The sequence below is a fragment of the Nicotiana tabacum genome, chromosome 14, assembly GCF_000715075.1.
Source record: "Nicotiana tabacum cultivar K326 chromosome 14, ASM71507v2, whole genome shotgun sequence".
Classification (NCBI taxonomy): Eukaryota; Viridiplantae; Streptophyta; class Magnoliopsida; order Solanales; family Solanaceae; genus Nicotiana; species Nicotiana tabacum.
The window spans coordinates 109,044,775-109,057,091 of NC_134093.1; positions in this window are offsets into that span (position 1 = coordinate 109,044,775).

Genomic DNA, 12,317 nt, shown 5'->3' on the forward strand with positions numbered 1-12,317 from the left:
GATTGAAAAGTTGCATGTTCTTAAGTTTTATTGAAAATTTCATTTATTTTGGTGTCCGATTCATAGTTTCGGGTGTTATTTAGTGTTTTGATCGCGCAAACGAGTTCAGATGATATTTTTGGACTTGTGTGCATATTTGGTTTGGAGCCCCGAGGGCTCAGGTGAGTTTTAGATAGGCTTCAGAGTGGTTTTGGACTTAAGGAAATTGCTGGTTCTGGTGCAGGTCTCTGACCTCGCAATTGCGAGGTTAGTGTCTCATTTGCGAATGTTCATGTCTTCTGTCAGGTTCGCATTTGCAAAGTGGTACTAGGGGAGTGTGGTTCACATTTGCGATCAAATGGTCGCAATTGCGGAAGTCGAAGTTCGCATTTGCGAACAAAACCATCGATGGGGGATCTTCGCATTTGTGAAGGCTTTCTCGCATTTGCAGGGTTTGTAATTGCGAACCCCGTGTCGTAATTGCGACATCTGCGCCTGGACAAAAGAAGGAAAAAACAGGAATTAGCTCATTTTTTTGAAATTCTCAACCCTAAACATCTTAGATGCGATTTTCCCAAGAGCTTTTCTTCCTAAATTCATTGGTAAGTGACTCTAATCTACTTTCTTTAAATTACCCATTATATTTCATAAGATTTCAACATCGAATCTAGGATTTCAATGGTAGAAATTAGGGATTTGGGTATAATTAGAAATTTTTTTAAAATTGGGATTTAGACCTCGAATTGAGGTCGGATTTCGAATTGAATTACATAACCGGGCTCGGGGGTAAATGGGTGATCGGGTTTTGGTCCGAACTTCAGATTTTGACCAAGCAAGCCCGGGTTGACTTTTATTGACTTTTTCAATAATGATCTAAATTGTACCTCTTTCATCCGTGGGTAGTTTCTAATGCTTATTTTGAATCGTTTGGTTAATAATTTGCTAGATTTTGTTAGTTTGGAGGCTTATTCGAAAGGCAAGGTCGTGGTTGAACTTTGAGTTTATTGCGGAGTGAGGCAAGCGTTGGGTCTAACCTTGATTTGAGGAAATTAGGAACCCTTGAGCTATGTGCTATGTGAATTCCATGAGTAGCAGCGTATATGCGAGGCGACGAGTGTCTATACGTCGTCAATTACTTGTTTCCATGTCTACCCGTATTTCATTAATTATATAATTCCATGTCTTGATTGTTACATGTATTAATTTCTTCCTATGACTTAATGTGCTACTTGTCATTCCTTATTCTCGCATTATAAATGTTAACCCCTTTCATGCTCTCATGCTTAATTGATACTTGCCTTAATTGTCTTACTTGTACCCTTTAACTGTCATATATTTTTGCCTTGTTGCTCAGTATTAATTGTAGCTATTCATGATTTGGTACGAGATTCCTTCTTAATTTATTTATGGATCGAGTTGCACGATGCAATAGGAGGAACAATGGAGGATTTATATTGATACAGTGAGATCGGGTTGCGCGCCGCAACAGGTGAAATAAGGGTGGATTGATATGGTGAAACAAGGGTGAATTATCATTTGACTCTGATTATATGGTGGGATCGGGTTGCGCGCCGCAACATATATTTACTTATTAATATTGATATTTATATGGTGTAATAAGGGAGGATAGTGTTCGGTGGGATCGGGTTGCACGTCGCAACAGTTTATGTGTTTTCTATTCCTTATTGTATTGTGTTGGCTTCGGCATTTTCGTTCGAGACTCAAAGAATTGGTATTTCTGGTATTTACTAGTTTTCTTTGAGGATTAAGTTCTTTTCATGAGGTAACTGCTTTATTTCGTTTCCGTATTTCCTTTTCTGTCATTATTTTATTCTGCGTACAGGTTAAACTGTAGGAGAATAGCAATAACAATGTAATAAGATAGGAGAAGCGAATGATACAACATGTAAACAATCATATTTTAAAAAATGCTATAAATATTTTTCATTTGCAACTCTCACATGCATCTCCATAAATAACGGATCTAAAATCTAGTCAACTCTTTATTTTTAATTGAAAGCAATTATGAAACAAAAGTTATCATATGGCTACCTCGTAAAATTTCTCACTCTAACTAATTTAATGCAATTTTCAGTATTTGGAAATGCAAAATGGATTTTAAAATATAAATTCAATATTTTAAAAGGGAGGTCAGCCGGAGTTAGACTTAAACATAAAACAATAAAAGAAATATTAAAGAAACAATAAAATAAAATAACTACTCCGTATAACACAAGCTAGAGAGCTACTTAGTTCATTACTTGGAAGGTCCTACTAGGGAGGTCTATAAATTAGCCTTCCGAAAAGCATTGAAATGTTCAGAAGTACACTTTCCTAAAATGTGTCGTTCGGTCAATTTGTTTTTTCGGCCTTTTATAAACTTGTTTTTAGTTTTATGATCCTGTCTTTTTTTTTTTATACATGAGAGATTTACTTTTACGCGTAGGAGATCTTTTTTTTACACGTAATAGATCTAAAAAAGATATTTTCTTAAATTCAACATTATAAAAGGCCTTGTAGGCCTAAAACCTCGGTAAGTTACATGTTGCTTTATATTTATATTACAATTCCATATTTTTGTGTGTAGAGGCGGATCTAGAATTTGATGATTACGGGTGCCACTCAGAAACGGATGCGCATTTATCGAAACAGTGTCAAGCGACACCACTTCGTGAATTCTTTTGCTAAATATATGTATTAATACTGCGAGGAAGCGGATAAGTAGGAAAAAATGACATCACTTAACATAATTTGTCTCTTGGTATATTGGTTATGTGCTTGATTTTGCTCTAAGAGGTCAGAGGTTCAAACCTCAACTAGCACTTTTTTTTTTTTGTTGCAAATATTTGAGAGAATCTATGCGGTTATAAATTGTGATGAAGTAGAATTTAATTTAGAACTTTTTTCTGACTTAAGACTCAACAAAACCAATAGATTAAAGTTATTTCTTTTCTAGAAGTATGATAATTAAAGTTATTATTCCCGTTCTTTTATAAATTTTGACACCGCTTATAAAAATTCTGTGAATGCTCCCGGTGTCAATGCTTTTAATGCAAACCAGCATAGTGAAAAGATTGAACTTGGATGTACATTTAGTCAGTTCGATCTATTTTTGATTAATTCGGTTCCGTTCTGTCCATTTTGAATTAATTCAATTCAAAAAAGATTGTTTTATGCATAAATGAATATGTGATCACAAAATCGAATAAGTTCTATTCAATTCGGTCTAATTCTCTCGGTTCAAATTCGATTAATATGATTTAAAAATATTAAAAAAATAAAATTTTAATTTAGAAAATACATCACTTTAATCTACATATAGCTCGATTAATATTATGTCTTTGATTCATCACTCTAGTTTCTAAAATTAATAAAATAACATTAGATGGATAAAAAGAGAAAATGATTAAAATCACATTCAAATAAAATGAAGATCTAGAAAAAGAATAAGAAAGCAAATATATAATTTAGATAAATAATAAAAAGGAGATGGTACAAAATAGAGTAAATAACATAGGTGAAGAAATTAAAAGAATTTAAAAGAAAAAGAAGATAACAGCAAAACAGCTAGGACTTCAATAGAGTCTCGATTCTGGGTATTTTATGTGGAATTTCAGTGCTTTAACCATGGCACTTGCCGTCATTTTATGACTTGGGGTGCCACTCGTTATATATGTTTAATATTTTAAGAAAAATACTAGTATGAATATATATATATATATATATATATATATATATATATATATATATATACGATTTTACTCGAGCGACCGGGTGGCGTACCACCCCAAGCCCATACATAGATCCGCCCATGTTTGTGTGTGTCTATATGTATATACATAGGTACGAATTTTCAGTCGTGTACAGATTTCATGTCTACTAGTTATAGAGTACGTGCTTTGCACGTGTAGCCTAGCGATTATTATAAAATTTCAATGTAATAAATTTTAAATATAATGCATAAATTAAAATTACTTATTTACCTTATAAAAAAATCAAAGCTTATGGAAGGTGCAATTTTTAATTCTGGATAATTGTTATTATAATTAATATTGTAAAAGGCCTTTGGTTCCTCCTTTGTTGAACTTCCTTGGAGAAGGAACGGAAGCTACCCTGCCAAAATTCAAAGGATATTTTTTTTCATAAAAGAAAAATATTTAAAATCCAATTCGCTTATACTCATAATGAAGACTCCTAAACCTAATAGAGTTCTAGGTGCACAATATTTAGTTTCCTACTTTGATTTCTCCAATTTAGGTGTCAACTTGAGATTTTTCTTTTTTTTTTTTTTGGCGTTAATTACTTTTTCAAATAAGAAAAAATTTAATAATTAAAATTTTACTTGATATCAAATTCCTAAATATTAGGAAATTAAAATTAAATTATGATTTTGTCTAGTTTGAAATTCTTTTTTGAAGGGTAAAAATAGATGATAATATTTCGTTAAGGGGCTTCATGTTTTTAATATAGTATTAGTCTTAGAATATGCGTTTTGCGCATGTACCCATATTAATAAGTAAATAAGTTTAAAAATAACTTAGATATTATCATATAATTTGTTAGAGTAATAAGTTAAAATTTTTAAAAAATATTGTAAGTTCCTAAAAATGATGAATGTCAACCCTATTTAGCTAGCTCAATAAAGAAAATAATCATATCCCTCTAACGTCCGCAAATTCTTATTGTGATTTTAAGGACTTTTCTGGGAATATTTTATGAAAATTGTTGATATTTTATTGATTTAATACTGAAAATAAATAAAACAAAAATATTGTTGTTGTTATTCTTCAAAGATTTGACAAATAAAACAAATTAAAAAATTTATTTTTTTGATCTTTTAGAGATTCGGGAATGAGAAGTTTAGCTTATAGCTCTTTAAAAATTTGATACGTGATAGTCTAAAGTCTAAAAATGAGTAATGTTTAGCTAATATTTTACAATAAATAATTATGAACTAAATATAGAGACCTATTATTTGCTGGAACAAATGCGAAAAAAGAAAAAATTAATTTATGACAACTCAAATAGAATACATCTTGTCATTTGTTATTTCATCTTTATTGCTTCAAGTTTATATTTTACCAATTAGACTCTTAATACTATATTATAACTGGGTTTGCTTTATTTTTTGATTGGTTTTAGTACCAATGTTCTTTCTATTAAAATAACTTTATGTACCCTAATAAAGAGTTTGTCAACTTGAAAATTTATTTTTCATGAATTTAGAAAAGAATTGAATAGGATTCTTTTGCTAATTAGTTATATAATTTAGAGACTTAATTATTTTTTATCAATATTAACAAAAATAATATATTTTTTATTGATTCAAATTTTTAAAGGTCGTCTCATGATATAAATATCTAATTATAATTTTAATTTTATCCACTATGAATTATATGTTCAAATGATTTTAAAAAACTAATATGACCATATTTCACTTTTGAATCTTTGTGTTTGCAGAATAATTAGTGTTATTGGCTCTTGCCAACTACTTCTCTGATCTCTCTTTCTCCCTATCCCTTTATATCTTTTATATTTTTAAATATATAGTTGCTTGTTCTAAATGGTAAATGTAGTTTTCAAATATTATGTAAAAAAATATTATTTGAGTGAAAAGTAGCCCAAATTTGATATGCAAATGTATTATGGCTCATATATATAGTTCAAAGTTAATATGTAAAAAATTATAATTATATTACATTTTTTAAATAAATAAATAATTTATATTAGATAATTAATATATTAAATGATTTTAAAATCCTACATTAAGATCTTTTACATAGTTCAAATAAGGAATAATTTAATGGATAAAAACTTTAAGTAATTTTGAAAAGGGGATAACTTTCTTAAGTATATTAACCATTATTTTTATAAAATTAGCACATTACAGTTTGTTATAAATTTTTCTAAATAAATAAATAACTTATATTATATATTTAAAATAATAATTAATTTTTACTTCCTATTTAAAATTTCTTACATGGTTCAAATTAATGATTAGATAAACAAATTTTAGTTGATTTGGAAAAAATGGATAATGTCACGACCCGAAATTTCCACCTTCGGACCGTGATGGCGCCTAACATTTCACTTGCTAGGCAAGCCAACGTTAGAATAACATTATTTATTTTTAAAATAATTTTAAGTTTATTAATAACAAGGAAGCAAATGCGGAAGCAATTTTAAAATAATCCATAATAATAACGATGTCTAAATACCATCCCAGAATTGGTGTCACAAGTGCACGAGCTTCTAGAATAAATATAAATAAAGGTCTGAATAATATAAAGCTGTCTGAAAATAAACACACAGCTAAAGTACAATAGACGGGGACTTCAAAACTGCGGACGCCATGCAGTTATACCTCAAGTCTCCTCTGATAGCTGAAATCCAAGCAAGTCTATGGTACGCCGCTGGGACCAACTCCAAAATCTGCACAAGAAGTGCAGAGTATAGTATCAGTACAACCGACCCCATGTACTAGTAAGTGCTGAGCCTAACCTCGACGAAGTAGTGACGAGGCTAAGGCGGTTCACTTACATTAATTTGTATGCAATATTAGTAACAACAACAATAATAGGAATAAATCAAGTAATTCATGTATAATGATTGAAGGCAACTCAGCAGTCATAACCAATTATCATTTTCATTATTTCTGTTGCAGCGTGCAACCCGCTCTCACAATATACCCACATTAAGTTCTGTTGCGGCGTGCAACCCGCTCCTCCAATATTAACTTTTTAACAAGTCTGTTGCGGCGTGCAACCCGATCCTCCAATATTGACTTTTAATAAGTCTGTTGCGGCATGCAACCCGATCCTCCAATATTGACTTTTAATAAGTCTGTTGCGGCGTGCAACCCGATCCTCCAATATGGACTTTTTAATAAGTCTTTTGCGGCGTGCAACCCGATCCTCCAATATGGACTTTTTAATAAGTCTGTTGCGGCATGCAACCTGATCCTCCAATATGAACTTTTTAATAAGTCTGTTGCGGTGTCCAACCCGATCCTCCAATATTGACTTTTTAATATGTCTGTTGCGGCGTGCAACCCGATCCTTCAATATTGACTTTTAATAAGTCTGTTGCGGCGTGCAACCCGATCCTCCAATATATTCATTATAATCAATCTTGTTGCGGCGTGCAACCCGCTCCTCCAACATATTCATTTACCAATCAATTCTTATAGAAGAAATTCCCCAATAAACGCAACAATTAACATAAAATTATAAGACAATAAGTATACAATAATTATGATTTAATTATGAAGCAAACAATGACAAATAACAATTTATTATGGAAATCAGGGAGCAAATAGGCTGTTTAATATTTAATATGCTAAATGTCAAATAACGATTAAGGCAGATAATTCAAATAATATGTAACAATTAATGCAGGAATTCAAGAATTAATATTTGACAAAGAATAAGAGAGAAACAATTATTATAATATTTAATTTATGATTAAAAATAATTTATGATTTTCAAGTAAGCAGGCAAACAATTAATTTGACGACGTATAGACACTCGCCACCTCGCCTATACGTCGTTTACATATAATTCACATAACAAACAATTTAAGGGTTCTATTCCCTCAAGTCAAGGTTAACACCGACACTTACCTCGCTTTACAAATTCCAATCAATTATTCAACCACATCTTTTCCTTTTAAATTTGCCTCCGAAAGCTTTAAATCTATTCACAAATAATTCAATATATTCAATACTAATCATAGGAATTAATTCCATATGAATTTATAATTTTTCCGGATAAAAATCCAAAATTTATTAAAATATTCGACAGTGGGACCCACGCCTCAAATCCCGAGAAAACTCGCAAAATCCGAACACCCGTTCCGATACGAGTTCAACCATACCAAATTTGTCTAATTCCGATATCAAATGGACCTTCAAATCTAAATTTTTTATTTTTGGAAAGTTTTACAAAAATTCCAATTTCTTCCATCTAAATCTGAAATAAATGATGAATATAGACATGGATTTGTGAAATATAATCACTTTATGATAAAGAATACTTACCCAGTTCAAAGTCGTGAAAATCTCCCTTGAAATCGCCCAAATCCGAGACTCAAAACTCAAAAATGAGTAAAAATGGCTAAGACCCGATTTTAAGTATTCTGCCCAGCATTTTCGCATCTGCGGTGCCTGGGCTTGCACATGCGAGCTCGCATCTGCGAAAAGGGACTGCCAGGCGAGGTTCCGCATCTGCGGACAAAACGCCGCACCTGCGATGTCCGCTTCGGCGCAAAAGGGCCGCACCTGCGAAGGCCGCATCTGCGATGGAAGTCTCGCTTCTGCGAGCTCGCACCTGCGGTCAAAATTCCGCAGGTGTGATTATACCAGAACCCAAATTTTAGATTTTTGCATAAGTCCAATTCTTGTTCCGATTTCAATCTGTTTCACTCTCGGGGTACTCGGGGCCCTGCTCGAATATACCAACAAGTCCCGTAACATAATACAGACTGACTCGGGGTCTAAAATCACATCAAACAACACTAAAATTATAATTCACACCCCGATTCGAACTTTGAGTTTTAAACTTTTAATTTACAAATCTCGTGCCAAAACATATTAAATGAATCCGGAATGACTTCAAATTTGGCACACAAGTCATAAATGACATAATGGAGCTGTTCAAATTTCCAGAATCGGATTCCGGCTCCGATATCAAAAAGTCAACCTCGTGGTCAAACTTGGAATATTTAGCCTTTAAATTGCTAGTTCCGTTAAATGGTCATAACTTGAGCTAGGGACCTCCAAATTAAATTTCGGGCATACGCCCAAATCCCAAATCACGATACGGAGCTACCGAAATTTTCAAAACACTGATCCGGATCCATTTGCTCCAAATATTGACCAAAGTCAACTTAGTTAAGTTTTAAAGCTCTATTTCCCATTTTAATCCATTTTTCATATGAAAACTTTCCGAAATTTTTTTACGGACTGCGCACGCAAGTCGAGAAATAATAACTGATATTTTTCGAGGTCTTAGAACACAGAATTACTTATTAAATTTAAAGATGACATTTTGGGTCATCACAGATAATTTTTTAAAGTTTTTGCCATTATTCTACGTTTAAAATTTGCATCTTTTATACACCATACAAGTTTGCTTGGTATTATATTTTGTCGTCCTACATATTTTACAACTTCCACAAATACTAAACATGGAAAGATAATATTACTCATTTAAAATTCTAAATATTAGGACCTCTTACCTAGTCCAAATAAGGAAAAGTTTAATAACTAAAATTTTATTTGATTTAGAAGTCCTAAATATTAGGAAAATAATTAAAATTATAATTTTTTCTAATGTAAAATCTATTTTTAAAGGATAAAAAAGGCGAACGACATTTCGCTAAGGGGCTTTGTTGTCACGGCCCAAAATTCAAAAGAAAGGCCGTGATGCCGCCGGACACCACTGTCAGGCAAGCCAACCATAATTAATTAACTTAATTACCCATTTTAGTATTTTTGAAATAAAAAAAATTAATAAAATTGTAGAGATAAAACTCATAGAGTAAATGATAAATATTTTTGCAGCTAAATTTCTAAACAATTCACAACCATTCCCAAACTCCGGTGTTACAAGTGCATGAACATTTACTAGGGAATTAAAAATAAAATATAGCATCTGTCCAGAATAAAAATTAGACAGGAAAATATAATAACTCTGAAAGAGACTCTGTTAATTGCGGATCGTAACATAGAATGCAGCTCACCCATGTCCCCACAATTATTGACCACACCTCTGCGCCCACAAGGCCACTATACATATATGTACCTGCATAATAAAATGTGCAGCGAGTGCAGTATGAGTACGAAAACAACATGTACCCAGTAAGTATCAAGCCTAATCTCGAAGTGGTAGAGACGAGATAGCTGACTTTAACACTCACTATGGGTCAATAATAATGGAATAAATTATAGTTATTCAAATCAGCATGGTTCACAGAGTTAACAATAATTTTATTCAATTAGCAGAAATAATAAGAATCTTTCAAATGCAATAATTTTTCAATTTATTAATTAAACCATGCAATTTTAATAAAACTTCCAATTTATCAAATAACTTTACAAGCTGCAATTCAATTTAAATAAATTTTTCAATTTATCAATTCGTCTCATTTACAGGAATAACAATAATTCCTTAACAAGCAGGAATAATAATTCATTAAATTTTAAAGATTTTCAATTTATCAATTAGCTTCGCAAGCTGAAATAAACCATTAAGGTATTGTGTAATTATTATTATTAAGCATGATTTCTGCCGAGGACGTACGACCCGATCCAGAATATCGTGTACACTGCCGAGGGACGCGCGGTGCGATTCATAGATGCATCTATCCTGCCGAGGCGTTCGGCCCGTTCCACAAGAAAGGAGGACATTTTCTTATGTATCTCCGGAAGGAGAGTATATTTATTATGAGATAAATTCAGGAGGAGAATAATTTCTTTTAACAATTAATTGATTTAAACAGAAAATCAAGCATATGAAATTTTCATCCTTTAATATCTTTATCTAACAATTCACAATATATTCATATATATCAATTAATATTAATTAATCAAGGAATACAATTTACACAAGTAATTTATGCTTTGAGTTCTAAACTACCCGGACTTTAGTATTTATAGTAGCTACGCACGGAATCTCGTCACCTCGTGTGTACGTAGCCCCCGCAATTAGCAATAATTATTCAATTTAATCCCTATGGGGTAATTTCCCCTCACAAGATTAGACAAGAGACTTACCTCGTCTCAAAGTCCACTTTCCAATTACTACGTCGCGTTGAATTCTCGATTCGACGCCGAAAAATCCGAAACTGTCCAAATATTATACAAAATAATTAATATATGCTAAATGATTCAAAATTTATCTATTAAATAAATTACCTTATCCAAAATGATAAAATTTCTAAAATTTACTCCTGGCCCACGTGCTCGGATTTCGGAAATTTTCGGAGGGAATCGTTACCCATAATCTCAAGAACTCAAATATATAATTTTCATCCAATTCCATAACCATTTCCGTGGTGAAAAATCAAAAACACCAATTTCTAGGTTTTTCTTCAAAACTCTAAATTTCTACAAATTTTCATGTCTAAATCCATATATAAACCATGTATTTAACTTGCAATATGTGTGAATTAACTTACCTCCAAGTTGCTAAGTGAATGCTCCTCTCAAGAAGCTCCCAAGATCGTCCAAGAATGAAGAAATAAGCAAAAATGCTCAAATTCCCGCTTTAAACACTCACTGTCCACCGATCATCGCGCCCGCGGCAAAAGTTTTCTCACATGCGGCTTCGCACCCGCGATGGATCTTTCGCACCTGCGGTTTCGCACCCGCGATGGAGTTTTCGCACCCGCGGCTTCGCACCCACGATGGTTGTTATGCATCCGCGGCTTCGCACCCGCGATGGATTTTTTGCACCCGCGGCTTCGCACCCACGGTGGATATTTCACACCCGCGATCACACTAGATATCAGCTACCTCAACTCTTCTTCAAATTCCAAATTCGATCCGTTAACCACCCGGAATCCACCCGAGACCCTCGGGACCTCAACCAAATATACCAACAAGTCCTACAACATCATACGAACTTATTTGAAACCTCAAATCACATAAAACGACGCTAAAACCACGAATTATGCTCCAATTCAAGCTTAATGAAATTTAAAATTTCTAACTTCTACATTCGATGTCGAAACCTATCAAATCAACTCCGATTGACCTCAAATTTTACACACAAGTCATAAATGATATAACTGAGCTATGAAAAGTTTCGAAACTATATTCTGACTCTGGTATCAAAAAGTCAACTCCCCGGTCAAACCTCCAAACTTAAATTCTTGTTTTAGCCATTTCAAGCCTAATTTCACTACGGACTTCCAAATAAAATTCCGATCATGCTCCTAAGTCCAAAATCACCATACGGAGCTGTTGGAATCATCAAAATTCTATTCCGGGGTTGTTTGCACATAATTCGATATCCGGTCACTATTTGAACTTAAATTATTTTTAATTGTTTCATCAAAATTCCATATCTCAGGCTAGGGGCGTCAGAATTTGATTCCGGGCATACGCCCAAGTCCCAAATCACGATACGAACCTACCAAAACCATCACAACACTGATCTGAGTCCGTTTGCTCAAAAAGTTGACCAAAGTCTGAACCAAAACACTAAACCAAGTGTTCCGATTTCAACCCAAACACTTCCAAATTCCGGACCAACCATCCCCACAAGTCATAAATTATTTAAAGCATATACAGGAAGTTTTATTTAGGGGAACGGGGTTCTAAAAGTCAAAACGAC